Consider the following 14,724-nt stretch of genomic DNA (forward strand, 5'->3'; position numbering starts at 1 on the left):
GCGACTGGTTTCATTTGATGACTATGTGAGTAACTATTAAAAGATTTTGTGAGCACTCAGAGGCGAGTGCAAACAGGGAAACCCCCAAGTTTGCAGATGCATTTTCTGGGCTCTGAAACCCCAAAGTGATAGGGAGGAACTGCAGAAGGATCTTGCGAGTAAGCAGAAAAGTGGCCGATGAACCACGCCATGCATGTGTAGGGTAACAAAAGTGGCAGCAGGATCCAGCGAGGAGGCTGAATCCTGAGCTCTGTGACAGCTTCAGCAGAGGAGCCAGGAGTCAACATGCAGGAAGGGCCAGGCCATCCAGATTAAGATCCTTAACCTGGGTGTGTCCACCACGTCCTGGGGTTTCAAGAGCCCTCTGAAACTGAGTGTACCACCAGGCAAAGGAGCCTGAGGAGAGGCAGCAGGAGAGAGGAGATCCTGGGATGCGTAGGGAAACCCAGTCCTGGAGCTCAGCTCCACATGTGAACCCAATGTTGGGCCTCCTCAAGAGGGTGCGGTTCTGAGGTTTCTCCCCCTCCCAGGTTCCCAACCTGCTGAAGAAACCTACCCTTGACATGCAAATGATGGAAACACACTGGTGTCTGGGGCACTTTGGTTTGTGGTTTTTACCATCAGATGTCTCTGTGGCTGAGCATGTTGATGTGTCTCAGCAGAGCTAGGGGACTGCAGGCCCTCAGAGGAGGAGGGGAGAGGGGGCTATTCCCAGGAGTCTGAGCCCCGATGGGCAAGTGGGTCTCCAAGGCAGGCTCTTCCAGGAGGAGGGTGCAGACCCTTCACAAGCTGTCTAGGGGCAGAGCTGGAACTGCATTCTGGCCTTCACCCTCCTCAACAACGAAGGCAGCTCCTCTTCAAAGCAGGTGCTTGGTGGTCACCATGTGCCCCACCCTACCCATCCCCAAATTGGAGTCAGAAACCAAACTACGTGGAGAAAGAACAGCCAAGGTTGATTTCCCATTTATTCAACAATCTTCTGTGGAAAATCTTCTCAGGGCTCATAAACCCCTGAAGTGGCCAGGGATGTTGGGGAAGCAGGAGGGGAGATGGCAAGTGGTATCTGATGGTATGAATGAGGAATATCTTTGATTTCCTGACCCCCTCCCCACCATCTCCTCTGACCTCAGCATTTTATTTGTTTCCTTTCCCGAGCCTTAACTCCCAGAAGGCCGCCCCTCCCCCACCCTTCAGCTGTCCCAGGCCCCAGATGTGCGTCCACACACTGCATTCTCTCGGTGCAGCCCTGCTGTCAGGCTCCCCTCCGAGCCCGGGTCTCGGGTCTCCCCGGCCCTCTCTCTTGGGGGTGCGCCTTCCCAGCGCCGCTCCTCGAGCCAGGGGGAGCAGGACGCCCCGCACCCCGCTCTGCCCGGGAGACCCAGGCTCCTCGCTCACCAGGAGTCACCGCGGCCGGTCCTGGCTGGCGCGGGGGGTGGCGGGGGGTTGGGGGGACACGACCGGGATTTTCCTAATCTTCACCCGGCGTCCCCCGGCCCCCGAAACTGTGTTGCTTTCGGACCCCATTCCTGCTGCCGGCCTCTCTTGCATGGAGTCAGGCGTCGGAGAGGGTCTGGGGGCGCCGCGGCCTGGCCCCCGCCCCGCCCGCAGCCCCGCTCCTCCCCGCCGCCCCACTTGCGGCCCCGCCGGCAGCCGCGCAGGCACAGCTGCATTTCTCGCCGCCCGCCGCTAGGAAACTGGCCTCGCCTCGCATTCTCCGCCTCCCGCGCCCCAGCCGCGCCGCCGCGCCGGGCCCGCCGCCGCCGCCGCGGGATCGCGGCCCCTCCCCCGCCCGCCGGCCCCACCGGCCCGCGGGGAGCGGACGCGCGTGGCGGCTGCTCGGTAAGACCCTCCCTTCGCCCCCGCCGGCGCCCGCCCGGGCCCCGGCCGCGGACCCCGCGGGCCGCCCCGCGCGCGATCCCGGCCCCGGCCCCGGCCCGGCGGCCCCACCTTCCCCGGCCCCGATCGCCGAGGCGCCGCCGGGAGGGCCGGGTCGGCGCGAGTTTGATTCCCGGTGCTACCGCCGCGCCTTCCCGGAGCCCGCGCCGCCCCGGCCGCGTGCGGCAGGTCCGGCCCGCGCTTCCTGCCCGAGCCCCCACCTCATCCCGGGCCGTGGGCGCGCGGGGCGTGCGGGCAGCCGGGGCTGGGAGCCGGGCGTGGGATCAGAGGGGTGGGCGCGGGGAAGGGAAGCGAGGCCTCCCTGCGCCGGTGCCGGTGCCGGCGCCGCCCTGAGCCCCTTCTCCCGCCGCTCCCCCTTTTGTGCGGGCGCCCCTCCCCGCTGTGCCTGGGCCTGGGGGCGTTGACTGGTTGGCGACGGCTGGCGGGGGGCGCAGGGGGCAGAGCTCCTTTTTGGAGGAGGGGAGGTTCGCTTCCTGCCGCCGCCGATGTCACAGGTCAGCTCAGCCTTTCCTGGTCCCACCCGGTCCCCTGGGAGCTGCATCTCCCGCCGGCTCGGCTAGGAAAGTTCAGCACGCACTGTCCCCGCCCCTGCTCCCCCGCCCCTCCGGCGCTAGGTGCCCCGGGCTCTAAGCTCTAGGGGGTTGGTGTTGCCGTTAATTCATTCTCTCCTCTTGGTTTTCTCCTTGCATTGTTGCCTTACACCTAGCGCTGGCTTGCCCATGTCTTTTCCCCTTAAAAGAAGTTTTAGCTCCAAGAATTTATACTGAAATTAAATTCCTGGAGAGGAATTTGTTTTAGGGGGAGGGAGGTTTTAGATTTTACTTTTTTTTTTTTTGGTGAGAATGGAAGGTGAGGGGAGTGACCGCGAGTTTAGAAATAAGATATCCTAGAGGTGATACAGGCTACGAGAAGACCATCTCACTCCCCACCTGACCCTGAGGCAGGAGCATCACCTTCCTGTTGTTTATCCTGAGGCGGGGTGAGCCACCTGGCCCAGGAGAAGGGACTCCAGGAGATGCTCTGGGCCTCTTATCTCTTTTCTTGGCCAGGCATGCTCATCTTCACAGCCTGGGTGGAGTTAGCCAGGTGTGCCTGAAGGAGGTGAGGGACGCCAGGAACTCTCATGGGGGAAGTCATCTCATCATGAGGTTCGGCTCCTGTGGGATCATGTGTGAAATTGGGCCCTCTCTCTTGTTGGGGGTCGATGCCATTGGGACTTCAATTTGAATGGAGGGTGGCATCATCCCAAAGATGGCTCAGGGCTCCAGGAAGTTGGAGGCTGGGTTTGAAACCCCTCTGTCCACTTTCTGCAGCTGGAGGAAGCAGGAGACAGGGGAACAGGAGAGGTGCCTCAGGCCAGGGCACATCCCTGAATAGGAGCGAGACCGTGGACCACTAGGATGGCCTGGGGATGATATTATTATGACTAGGGGGGAATTTGGGGCCAGAGGTTGGATGGGCCCATTTGAGAATCTGATGAAAGCTCTAACTCCTTCCTCCTCAGAAACTTGCCTGCCTGCAGGGACACATTTCCTATGCAGTATCAGAGGGTTACTCTACCCGTTGCAACTGGGACCCCTGTTAAGACCCCTGATCTAGAGTCTGTAGTCCAGCCTAGGCCGTTCAGAACAGTTCCCTCCTTTGTGAGCAGTCCGTGAATAACCCCCAGGGTGCGAAGAGCAGACCTCTCAAGAGAGGTCTTTTCTCATGACCTTCCACTGCAAATGTGGGCTTGTGGCCCATGGAGATCTGGAAACTCTGGACCAGATCCCAGCTCCTTACGGATAGCCAGAGGATGGGGGCAGATGGGGTGGCCCTTCTCCGGGGCTGATTTTGCTGTGCCTGTGGGTGGGAAGGCTCTGGGCGCTGGCCCAGAGAATTAGGTAAATACAGGGATTAGGGTGAGGGATGGATGTTCTGGTGTTTCAATTGGCTGTAGGAGCCAGGTGCTTTAGGAGCCCCAGCTCATTCTTGGGGAAATGGGGTGAGGTGGGAGAAGGTGCTTCAGTGGAGAGTGTAAGGGGGACACTCTTCCTCTTGAGGAAGTGTTGGGGCAGAGTTGTCCAAGGTCAGGATCTAGGTATTGTAGGTTCCTCAGGTCCTTCTGGACTTAAAAGGCAAGTGGGGGCCAGAGGGAATGGCTGTCACCATCCCCAGGGCATCCCCGAGGGCGCCTGGCCTGCTTTTTCTTTCTTAGCCAGACTTCACTGGGCTCTGGGCTGCTGCTCAGGTGACTGTGGCATCTACACTCGCCGGGGATCTGGAAGAGCCTGTAGTAGGGTCTCGCGTCTGTGAATTCCCTGCCTTGGTGTTGAGAAGCCCTTCTTAGGCTCAAGTGCCTGCAGACAACTGTAGCTCATGGGGGTTTTCTTTGTCTAACTAGCAGGCGCCATGTTTGGCATATCGTAGCACTCACATTTGTTTCTTCCCTAAAAGCTTCCTACATTTGCTCTGCCTTGATGGATTTCCCCATCCTGGCCATAAGCAACATAGGCAGGAGTATTCTAGTACTCGGGGGCAGGAAGCTGGGAGGCAGACAGGGACCACCTCTGACTATACAAGGTAGCCTGGAAGAGGCGATGCCTCTGTTGTGTTGCTCTTACACTTATGGGAAGTAAGAGCCATAAAGGGCCTTGGGAATGCTGTTGGCAGGTGGTCCCTGACTTGTGACTTGGAAGTTGTCTGGGTTGGATGTAAGGGTCCTATGGCAGTGACTAAAGATTCACCTTCCTCGGTGGCCAGGACTTGTCTGCTGCTGCCCACATGCCACAGGTTGTTGAGTTTAGGATGCTGGTTGTGTTGGCTCACTCAGTGCTTCTCTGATTCCCTCTGCTTCCAGCCTCCTCTGATGTGTCAGAGCAATACAATGGACTCCTAATAATGCAGCTACCACTCTCATCTTTGAAACAGGTCCTAAATGATAAAAATGGTAACAATGGCTGTAAACAGAAACTCCCTTTTCAGAAAAAGTGACCGTTTCACCTGGTTACGGTGGCACCAAGTATCTTTGAGGAATGATTGGTGGGGTAAAAAAGTCCCAACTCTCTCTAACCTCCACCCCCAGGAGACTGTCCGGCCACTTCATGCCCTTTTCCGTCAGAGCTTAGTGGTTTGAGTGTAGGATCTGAAGTTACATATCCCGTTAGAATCCCAGCTCTCCATTTTACTCGAGGACTTTGTAAGTGCCTCAGTTTCTCAGCTTTGGAAAGAGTTAAAGGAGATCTAACATGTATGCCAGACGAAGAGTAAGCATGCTTTAGAGTAGAAGCTGTTGTTATTATTATTATTTCTGCGCAGGGGTGCTAATGGGCTGAGGCTCCTTATTGTTAAGGAAAATCTTTGGTGAAAACTGTAGAGCCTGAGGCTGGCTTTTGGAGGGGTGGCATGGGGTAGGGGAAGGCTCTTAAATGATGAGCTGAGGGGACTGCATAGTGGGGAGCCAGGGAGCCTGGGCTGTCAAGGGTGACTATAGAGAAGTGTGGTTGGGCACAGAACGACTCAGCATTTGTAGCCGGGCTATGGAACCAAGTCTTCTGCTCTTCGGAGAATTTGAGGGGGAGGGTGGTAACTCGTGAGGAGGGTCGTATGGCTTTTTATGTTAGCGCTAGCATTTGTCCTGGAGGAGGAGGGGAATCTCGTGAGGGGGCAGGACCAATATGTAGCCTAGAGTGGAAGCTGCAGGGGGTGGGTGGGGGTTCTGTGAAGGAATAGCTTTGGAAAATAGTCATTCCAACACCCGCTGAGCACTTACTTTAGTGGGTCAGACTTTATTCCAAGTGCTTCTCACGGATGGGCTCATTTAATCCTCACAAGACCCTATGAGATGTTATATGTATTGTTCAGTGAAGAAAGAGAGACGTAGAGAGGTTAAATAACTTGCCCAAGATCGTGTGGCTACAAAGTGGCAGACCCAGGACTTGAACCCAAAAGGCCTGGCTACAGAGCTTACATCCTTAGAGAAATTCTTAGAGAGACCCCTGCTGAGCTCCGCGCTGGAGTCAGGTGGGGATGATGGGGTGGGGGTGGGGGGTTGGAGGGCTTTTGTGCTCTGCTTGAAGGCCTGACAATGCAGTGTTCAAGCATCACTGGAACATGCCTGGAGGGTTCAGCCCAGCACAGTCTGCTGAGAACCACTGGCCAAGTGCCAGATTCTCTCCAGGAGCCTGACCCCAAGTACAGAGGTCACTAAGACATGGCCCCTGCCTGCGAGATGCCTATCGTCTAGTAGGGGAGACAAACATGTTAGCCTAGAGCCCCAGTTGCCATGGCAAGTACTGCGATGAGACAAAGTGCTGAAGAGAGGGGCGCTTTGCCATCTAGAAGAGGAGTTGGGGCGGGGAAGACTTCCTGGAAGGGGAGGCACTTGAGCTGAGTGAGGGTAAAGGTGGCTGCTGTCTCCGGGGCTTTTGATCTGGCCAAGGAGGACATTGCTCTCCTACTCTGTGAACAGTACGTAGGACCGAGGGTCAGATTTTCTGGATCCTGCTGTACCCTTGCCAGGGTGAGGCAGGAACTGGGAAGTGTGGTTGGCTTCCTTGATGCCTTTGTGGTTTTTAATAGTCACCTCCTGTAATGCCTGCAGTGAACATGCTGAAGAAGAAATAAAAATCTCATAAGGAGTACTGCACAGAACACAGTGATTCACGCTTGTCTCTTCATACTTAGAAGCAGAACCAGGGGCCAAAGGAATGTAAACTGCAGAGCAAGGACTCAAGTAAGATATGGGGACCACGTTCCAGATAGGATGTGAGAACAAGTGACTCAGAGGGTCAGAGGGGAGCGGCCTCCCAAAGGTCTTTAGAAATGGGAACAAGTTTCATTTGTCTTTGTGATTTAAGAGCTTTCATCTGGAGACAGGAAGATGAAGTAGAGGCCCCTAGAGGTCTGTGTCAGCTCAGTGATAGGAGGGGAAAAGGAGCTGGAATTTTTGAGCCAGAAGGTTGCTCAAATCTGGCCTTACCCGTCCTTTTACCATTGAAGTGACTGAAGCATGTCCAGTAATGGTGAGTGGCTCATCCATTAATTAGTGAGCCAGGACACAAACCACATCTGCCCCACAGCTGGGGTCTTGCCCTGCGCTGCTCCTGCTCAGATGGAATGCTCGCTGGGAGGGCCCCGCAGCCCTACAGGATGGAGTCCAGGCCTGGTGAAGAGGGCTGCAGGGAGCCTGCAAGTAGTTGACCATTTGTCTGGCTGTTGGAATTGGAGAAAGCACCAGCTCCTCAGGAGATTTTTCTGAGAATAAGTTTCCCAGTTGGAGCTAGAGGGTCATCTTATTCACCCTGCTGGCCCAGCACCTAGAGGAGCTTCTGGTGCTCATACGGGGTCTTCAGTAAACGTTGTTGAGTGAAGAGTACGTAGCAGACAATCCAAAAGTTAATACTCTTACCATATACTTGCTGGGCTGGTGCGTTTACCCTGCCAGTTCTGTTTTGCTTAAGCCGACAGTAGAATCATTCTATAATACCCCCAGCAACAGAGAAAGGTGTCCGGAAGTGTGCTGGGGGCATGGGTAATTAACAAAACACAGTTTAGGATCTTTCTCAAAATTTATAGTTTTCAGAAGGATCATCAAGAGGTGATGTTATGTTCATTTGTAATGACTTTTGCTTTTTTGGTTTGTTTTCTTTTTTTTGTTGTTCCTAGCACAAAAGTCAAGGCTGCATTTTTTCAAATTTAGGAAAAGCATGAAGCATAGCAATCTAAACTGCATTCAGCAAGATGGCCACAGGGATCTCCAAAGAGAACAAGGCTTGGTCCCAGAGGAGACTCTGATTAAGCATGAGCCAAATATGAACTGGTGCTAGACAACGAGTTTAAAATACTGGGTTGTATACTTTCCGGGGTGAATTTAAATTGACTTGTACAAATTAAAGAGAAGCAGCAGCAGAAAACACTATGGCAAGAACTCTTGCTTCCTCCTGTAACCCCGTCATCCCCTATTCATTAAGAAAGCATTAGGTTCTAGGAGGGCACCTATAGAGCTGTTTTTTGGGGGGACCAGCAAGCTGGGTTGGCGCTCTGTTGAGGAGATTCTCTGTGGTCACATAGGGTGATCAGGCATAGGAAATGATTTCACTTTGTTCAGGTCTGAGATTAGTTTCGGTTTCAGGCTGTACCAGGAGCTGAGAGGGCGAGCTAGGGAGAGCGAGAGGAGGGCTGAGCTGGGAGAGAGTTTCGCCATTGGCTGTGTCGGCTAGTGGCAAGGTGGGTGGGCAGGGAACTCCTGTGCTGAGCAGGGAGGGGAAGGAGATGAATCAGAGATGGAGTCGGGGAAGGCAGCCATTGAGTGTCCGTGTATCTGGAGACAGGGGTGCTGATGAGAGAGGGAGTGTGCGAAGATATCAGCAGGTGTGCCCAGGACCAAAACCTGTGCAATTACAGGACTACTGAGCTACAGGCTAGGGGGTCTTAGGGAGGCTGTAACACACGGATTACCTGGATGAGGTGGGTTTCCCATGAGCAGGTGTAGGCCCGAGAGGAAAGCAAGGTGTTAAGTATGCCACAAGGCTTACATGCGTCTTGTCCTGACATCCGTAAAACCAGCCCCCGCTGTGCTGCATTTTCTTCCATTTGACTTTCCTTAAAAAAAAAAAAAGTCAAATGAAGCTTTGAGGGGTGATAGTTGAGATCTTGCAGACCTTTGCAAGTTGGTGCATCCTCTAAGAACCTCAAGCTGTCATTTTTCCTGAGACGGTTTGAGGCCAGGCTGGTTGTTTCACAGGGCATTATTATCCTAGAAAATCGGCAGTGTTCCTCCCCTGTCTGCACCTGGGGGAGGCACACACAAATGTTTTATTCCGTCTTCACAGGGCTTGGACCATCACTGCATTTTATTTCTCAAAGTGGTAAATTCATTTTATTTCTAAGAGAGCGGATCACTGAATTTTAAAGCCGGAAAGGATTTGGAAGATCATCCAGACTGCTCCTGGAGGAATTTGTGGTCCTGGGTCGTTAAGCACCTTGAAAAGACCTATGGTATGTGGTTAAGAATACTGAGTCAGAGTCAGACCACCTGTGTGTGAATCCAGCCTCCGCTAGCCGCTGCTGTGTTCCTGGGGCAAGTCACTCAGTCTCTCTGAGTCTTAGTTTCCTGATGCCATACAATGGGAGGAATATTCCCTAATGGTTGCTAGCGAGGATCAAATACTTATTAAGCCCTTAGCATGATGCTTGGCATATTGTAAATTCTCAGTAAATGTCAGCTGCTGCTGCCGCCGCTGCTGTTATTATTATTATTTCATGAAATCATGTGGCTAGTTAGTGGTGGAGCCAGGGCTATCAGGCTAAACTCTTTTTATTCTTAGCTGTCTCGAGCATGGCCGTAGGTGATTTCATCACAGTCTTGAAATATGTGAAGAGCGTTTATGGAAGTGTTTCTGTAGAAATCTTCTAATGAATGTTCGTAATAGAGCTGGAAGAAATGGGCTTAATCCGTTTATTCGATATAGTGAGACTTTGGGCATGAGGGTGTATCTTTACCCAATAATTTGTTTCCACAAATATTATTTACTAGTGTTTAGAGGTTTCTTAAATGCCAGATTGGTTACCTCTGCTGGAGAGGTTGGGGTGTTTTTTGATGTTTTTGTTGAGGCGTTCTTCTCAAATTGGAAACATCCATTTCAATGAGTTGTGGTGGCAAGCAAGCTTTTGGGTGTAATGGAAATATTTCTGTAGCCTGGCTGCTATTTATCAAGGGTGAAGACAGTACTTGTTTTAAAAAACTATGGGCTTGGCAGAAGTCCACATGTCTTAGGCCATGCCTGCACAAATGTGCTCTCAAATGATTCGCACTGACCCTTTTTGCAAATTGCAGACAGCCTAGGAGCCTCCCAAGGGAGCCCATTTAGTCTGAAACCTTGTTGAGGCAGGTGTGATCCTCAGCCCAGAGGGGTCTTTTGACACCTTTGATCGGGTGGCACCCTCTCCTGTAAGGCTTTGATATGTTTCCTTAGAATATGAAAACAAATGGAAATTAATTTTGTTTGGCAAATCCTGCGACATTCCCTTGAGATACTGCCGGCTCTCTGGGGGTTACAGACTTTAATCTGTTTTTGATGCCGATCCACGGGACTTCTCAAATTTCCATGTCTGAGGGAGGGAGTGTGTTAAAGTGTGAAATCTGTGAGTGTTTGATTTGGAGTCCAAAAACCAGAGAGCCAGTCTCGGCTCTGCCACGAATGGACTGTGTCATTCTGGGAGGATCACTTAACTTCTTAATTTGTACTTTTCTTGAGGCTAATGTATTATTATACCCACAGCAACAAATGCCTATTGAACACATCTGTTACATAGAGCTGGTAATCATAGTCCCTACTGCACAGGATTGTTTTGATGGTCTAGTAAGAGCTAACATTTATTACATGCTATTGCACGCCAGGCACTTTTCTAAGCATTTTACGAAAATTTATGTACTCAGCCCTATATGAGTATAGTATTATCACCACTTTACACATGAGGAGACTGAGGCACAGAGAGTTAAGTCGACTTGCCCAGGGTCACACAGCTAGTTAGTTGAGGAGCTGGGATCCGAACTCAGAAAGCCAGGCTGCTGGGTCTGTAGATGTGTTTACAAAAGGGCTTTATAACTTTGCAGCATTGGGCTTCTTATTCTTTGACTGTTCCTCTTCTTATTTGACGAGCTGTGGGAGGGATAAGCTGAGCCTGGTGGTAGATTAAGTGTACAGATCACAGTGTTGGAAAGAATGAGGAGACGGAGCATATGAGAGCTTTTTTTGGAGTTAAAGGGAAACAGCTGTTTCTAAGTTTGGGCCAGAGCTGAAGAGAGCCGGCAGGGACAGAGGACATTTTCTGGGCGGATTTTTACTATCTGCCTTGAGGGACTGCAGGGTCTGTGGACTTAAGAGCCACGTGTCTCCTCCCTCTCCTATCACATTTTATTTGGAAGCCCGTCTTTAAATCCCGACTCAGCCCTCAGCTGTGACAGCTTTAGAAACTTAGGAAACTGCCAAGGATAGTGAACTCTTGAGACATGAAAGGAGAGGTGAGGGATGGGCTTTTTAGTCGACTTTCTTCTTTGTTGTTTCGTTTCTGTGAAGTGCGTATGGGGATGAGCCATGGGGTGGCTTGCGTTCCTCAGAGAGAGGATTGCGAACTTGGGTGACTTCCTTTTTTCTTATGAGGCAACTTAATAAGAGAATGAATCATCCTATTAGCTTTCATCCTGGGAAAGAAAAAAGAAAGAAGAGAACGAGTGAGTGAGATGGCATTTGACTGCAACCAGAAGCCTTCTGTGTCCGTCTCCCAGGGCAGAGGCTGACAGTGTGGGCCCTTGGTGGTTTGAGCCAAGGGTGAGGTCCCTCTAGGGACTTTGGGTCGGGATCCCAGCTTCCTGTCACTGCCACCCTCAGCCCTCTCCATCCCTGTGCGGCTCTGGGGAATGAATAGGCCTTAAGGGGAAATGAATAGAGTGTGTCATTTTATAATGATAAACCACTGGTGAAATTCACACACAGCAGTGATAATTTTGAAAACATTAACATAAAAATTCCTTACATAAAACTAGACAATTCACAAATAGCTTTTGACCCTCAGGGATGTGAATGGCTAGTCATACCCCTTTCCGTGAAGCAGGCAGGGGCCCTCTCTGTGCTTATGCCTGACCCTGGGACACCTTTGGGGAGCTCTTGTTCTCTTTGAGGACTCCTTCCAGGTGTGAGAACTCCCTGCCCAGCCAGCTGCACCCCCCACGAGCCGCCCTGCCCTTCTCTGAGTTTGCCGGGAGGCTGGGGAGCACATCCTTTTTTGTGCCACTCTTTATGACCTTGCTGTGGACCTTAATCTGGACTCTGAGCTGAGGCTGGGGTCCCCAGAAGAATGTGAAGTCTGCCCTGGAGAGATGGGTTGCAGGAAAGCTCCCTGGGGCTCAGCCCCCTGGAAGCCCGATTCAGGAATGTTAATGGGGTGGTCGTGTTTCAGACTCTCTCTGGCTTCCTGGCACACATTTCCCAGACTGTGTGCTTTTCTCAACTGTGCCCAGTTCCTGGCAGAGTGATGATTTCTCTGGTTGGTCCTCAACTATGAGGGGTCAGGGGAGGAAAGCTCAGTCACTGGGGACTTTTGGGGCTAAAATAAATTAAGCAGGGGGGTGATCCCCAGAGGAGATACTTCTGCGGCAGAGCGGGAAGGCAGATGAGCTGCGTCTTTTGCTGCTGCTGTTTTTTATTAGCCACCTGCTCTCTGGATGACTCCTCCTTGATGCCTTCTCTCCTCTGTTCCGTGCCCAGGGCAAGGGAAGCACTTGTGTCTGGCCACGAGGCTGGCGGCAAGGGAGCTGGGAGAGCCCAGGGTGTGAAAATCTGGTGTGAACTCACTCTTGGCTGCCATACTCCCGGAGTTGTTGGGACAAGCTGTCTTTGCCTCCTGGCAGCTTACCTCTTCTCTGGCTCAGTTTAGCCAGTGGCTGGGTGGGAGGTCCTGCTTTCACTCCTGTAGCACCGTTCCTTGTAGTCCCAAAGTAGGGCCTGTGGGGCACCAGATCGGGAGCTTCTTGAGGGGCAGGATTGGGTCTTTTTTTACCACTGTGCTCTTGGCTGTATCCGTTACAGCATCTGGCATTGGTGCTCTAGAAATATTTGTTAAACAAACGAGTGCAGGATCCTGCACATCAGAGAAATGTGCTGATGGGCCCAGGCTGAATAATTTATGTGCTTCAGTCAGAAGAGGCTGGACTATGCTGCAAAAATAATCAAACCCTGACATCCCAGGGGCTGGACACAATGAAGATTTAATTTGTGCTCATGGAAAGTCTGATGTGGGTTAGGCAGTCTCCTCCTCCCCCCTGCCCCACCACGCCGGATCTGTAGCCACACCATCTGGAATATGGGGCCTTCAGGGTTACCACAGGAGGGGAAGAGAGAGATGGAGCCAGCCCCTGGCTTTTAACTGTCTTGGCAAGAAACTGACACCTGTTACTTCCATTCACATTTCATTGGCCAGAACTAGTCACATGGCTCCAACCTAACTGCAAGGGATACTGGGAAATGTAGAGGGGACAAGGGCTGTCTTCATGGTTTCAAAGGAGAGGATTTTGTATTTCTTGTTCCTGGCTTTAGTCTATTGGAGTGACTAGCCTCTGGCCTAGTTACTTATCCTCAGTTACCATTTGTTACACTGACAGGAGGGGAACACCTGCCACGTCCTTTGATCCAGGGAAGGAGGCATGAGATGGCATTGAAGGACAGTCACATAACAGGGAGTTTAACCTCCCCTTTATTACATGTTGGTCATGTGACATTCCTTTAGTCACTTCACCTCAGTGAGCCTCTTTCCTCATCTGTAAAAGAAAGAGAATAGGGGGGCCGGCCCCATGGCTGAGTGGTTAAGTTCATGCACTCTGCTTTGGCGGCCCAGGGTTTTGCTGGTTCAGATCCTGGGCGCGGACATGGCACCACTTGTCAAGCCATGCTGAGGTGGCATCCCACATGCTACAACTCGAAGGACCCACAACTAAAAATACACAACCATGTCCCGGGGGGCTTTGGGAGAAAAAAGAAAAATAAAATCTTAATCTAGCCCAACTCTTAGTTCAACTCTACTGATTGCAAGTAACAGAAACCAGCACGAGCTGTTTGAAGTCAGGGGGAAATGGAAGACTCAAGAGCAGGAAATATGTCTTTGTCTAGAACTCCCAAGTGTCTAGAACTGCAGGCTGCCACTGCTTCTGTGGACATGTGCCAGATGTCATGGCCCCTCATCTCCCAACTACACTTGTCTGGGTCCCAGTAGACATCAGACTGAATTTATCTCAGAACCTTGATTCAAATTCCTGGGGAAGGAATCTGATTGGCCCATTTGTGTCAGCCATCTCCCACTGGTCCAATCAGCTGTAGCTGAGAAGACATGGTCCTATAGTCCATCATGGCTTGGGGGCCTTGTCTGCGAATGGGGATGGAAGGAGTACTCAGAAAGGTGCTGCTGCTTGCCTGGTTCAAGGGTCATCGAGTTGATTGGATAATGTCTATGATAATGTCTGTAAGAAAGCTCCAAGAACTATGTGCTGCATAAATGCGAGCTGGCATGGTGGCGGGATTTCTCCTTAGGAATCTTGGAGATTGCACTGCCCTGAAGACGGGCGGGAGAGATTATAATGGTGTGAGAGAGAATTTGAAAGTCTTGGTGCAGGAGGGGGAGCTGTTCGTTGGAAGGTCATGGCGCAGGGACTCGAGGCAGTGGATAGTACTAGCAGGGGGCATTGCCAGGCTGGATTTATAGGTTATTAGACCATAACACTGTAAAAGAGAAAGTACCTTGAGTATGCTCTCACCTGCGTATATATGGATGCTTCTGTAGCTGAAGCTGTGTGATGGAGAAAGGATGTTAGCCTAGATTATGGCACTTTGGTCCTTGGCTGAAACTGGCCCAGCTGGCTCTGTGACTATGAGCAAGTCACTGCACCTCTCTGAGCTTAGTTCTGCTCTTTGAAGATTCAGCACGTGCAGCATATGCATATTTCTGTGTAAGGTGAGGGTTAACGCGCGGCGTCTGCAGTTAGCTGGATCTAAGTGCTTGTTCTTCACTTGCCAGCTATAAGACCTGGGGAAGTTCCCTAACCTCCCTGAGGCTCGGTTTCCTCACTTGTGAAATGAGGATTTTCGCAGTACCTCCCTCGGTTGATTGTTGCGAGGATTACATGAAATGAGTGCTCAATAAAATATCAGCTAATACTCTTAATAGAAGCCAAGCTGGCCAATTCCAGGGACTGGGCGGTGTGGTGATGCTGTGTGCCCAGCCGTTTGAGTCACAGGGAACCCGAGGGCTGCGCAGGGGTGGGTGGGGGGTGGGAAGGGCGCCGGGCAGCCTGTGGGA

The 14,724-nt window shown here is 52.0% G+C and overlaps 1 protein-coding gene across 3 annotated transcripts in view; it reads left to right on the forward strand.

Moving 5' to 3' along the window:
- The first annotated feature begins 1,232 nt into the window (after positions 1 to 1,232).
- CUEDC1 (CUE domain containing 1) overlaps positions 1,233 to 14,724 on the forward strand; it is a 76,212-nt gene continuing 62,720 nt past the window's right edge. Inside the window, exon 1 of one of the 3 annotated variants that reach the window (XM_070482929.1) lies at positions 1,233 to 1,839. The gene's annotated coding sequence lies outside the window, so the exon portion shown is untranslated. Of the gene's footprint in view, positions 1,840 to 8,853; positions 8,875 to 14,724 lie in introns of those variants that run through there. The other 2 variants (XM_070482930.1, XM_044744773.2) reach the window with 2 other exon arrangements.

This window comes from Equus asinus, chromosome 13, assembly GCF_041296235.1.
Source record: "Equus asinus isolate D_3611 breed Donkey chromosome 13, EquAss-T2T_v2, whole genome shotgun sequence".
NCBI lineage: Eukaryota > Metazoa > Chordata > Mammalia > Perissodactyla > Equidae > Equus > Equus asinus.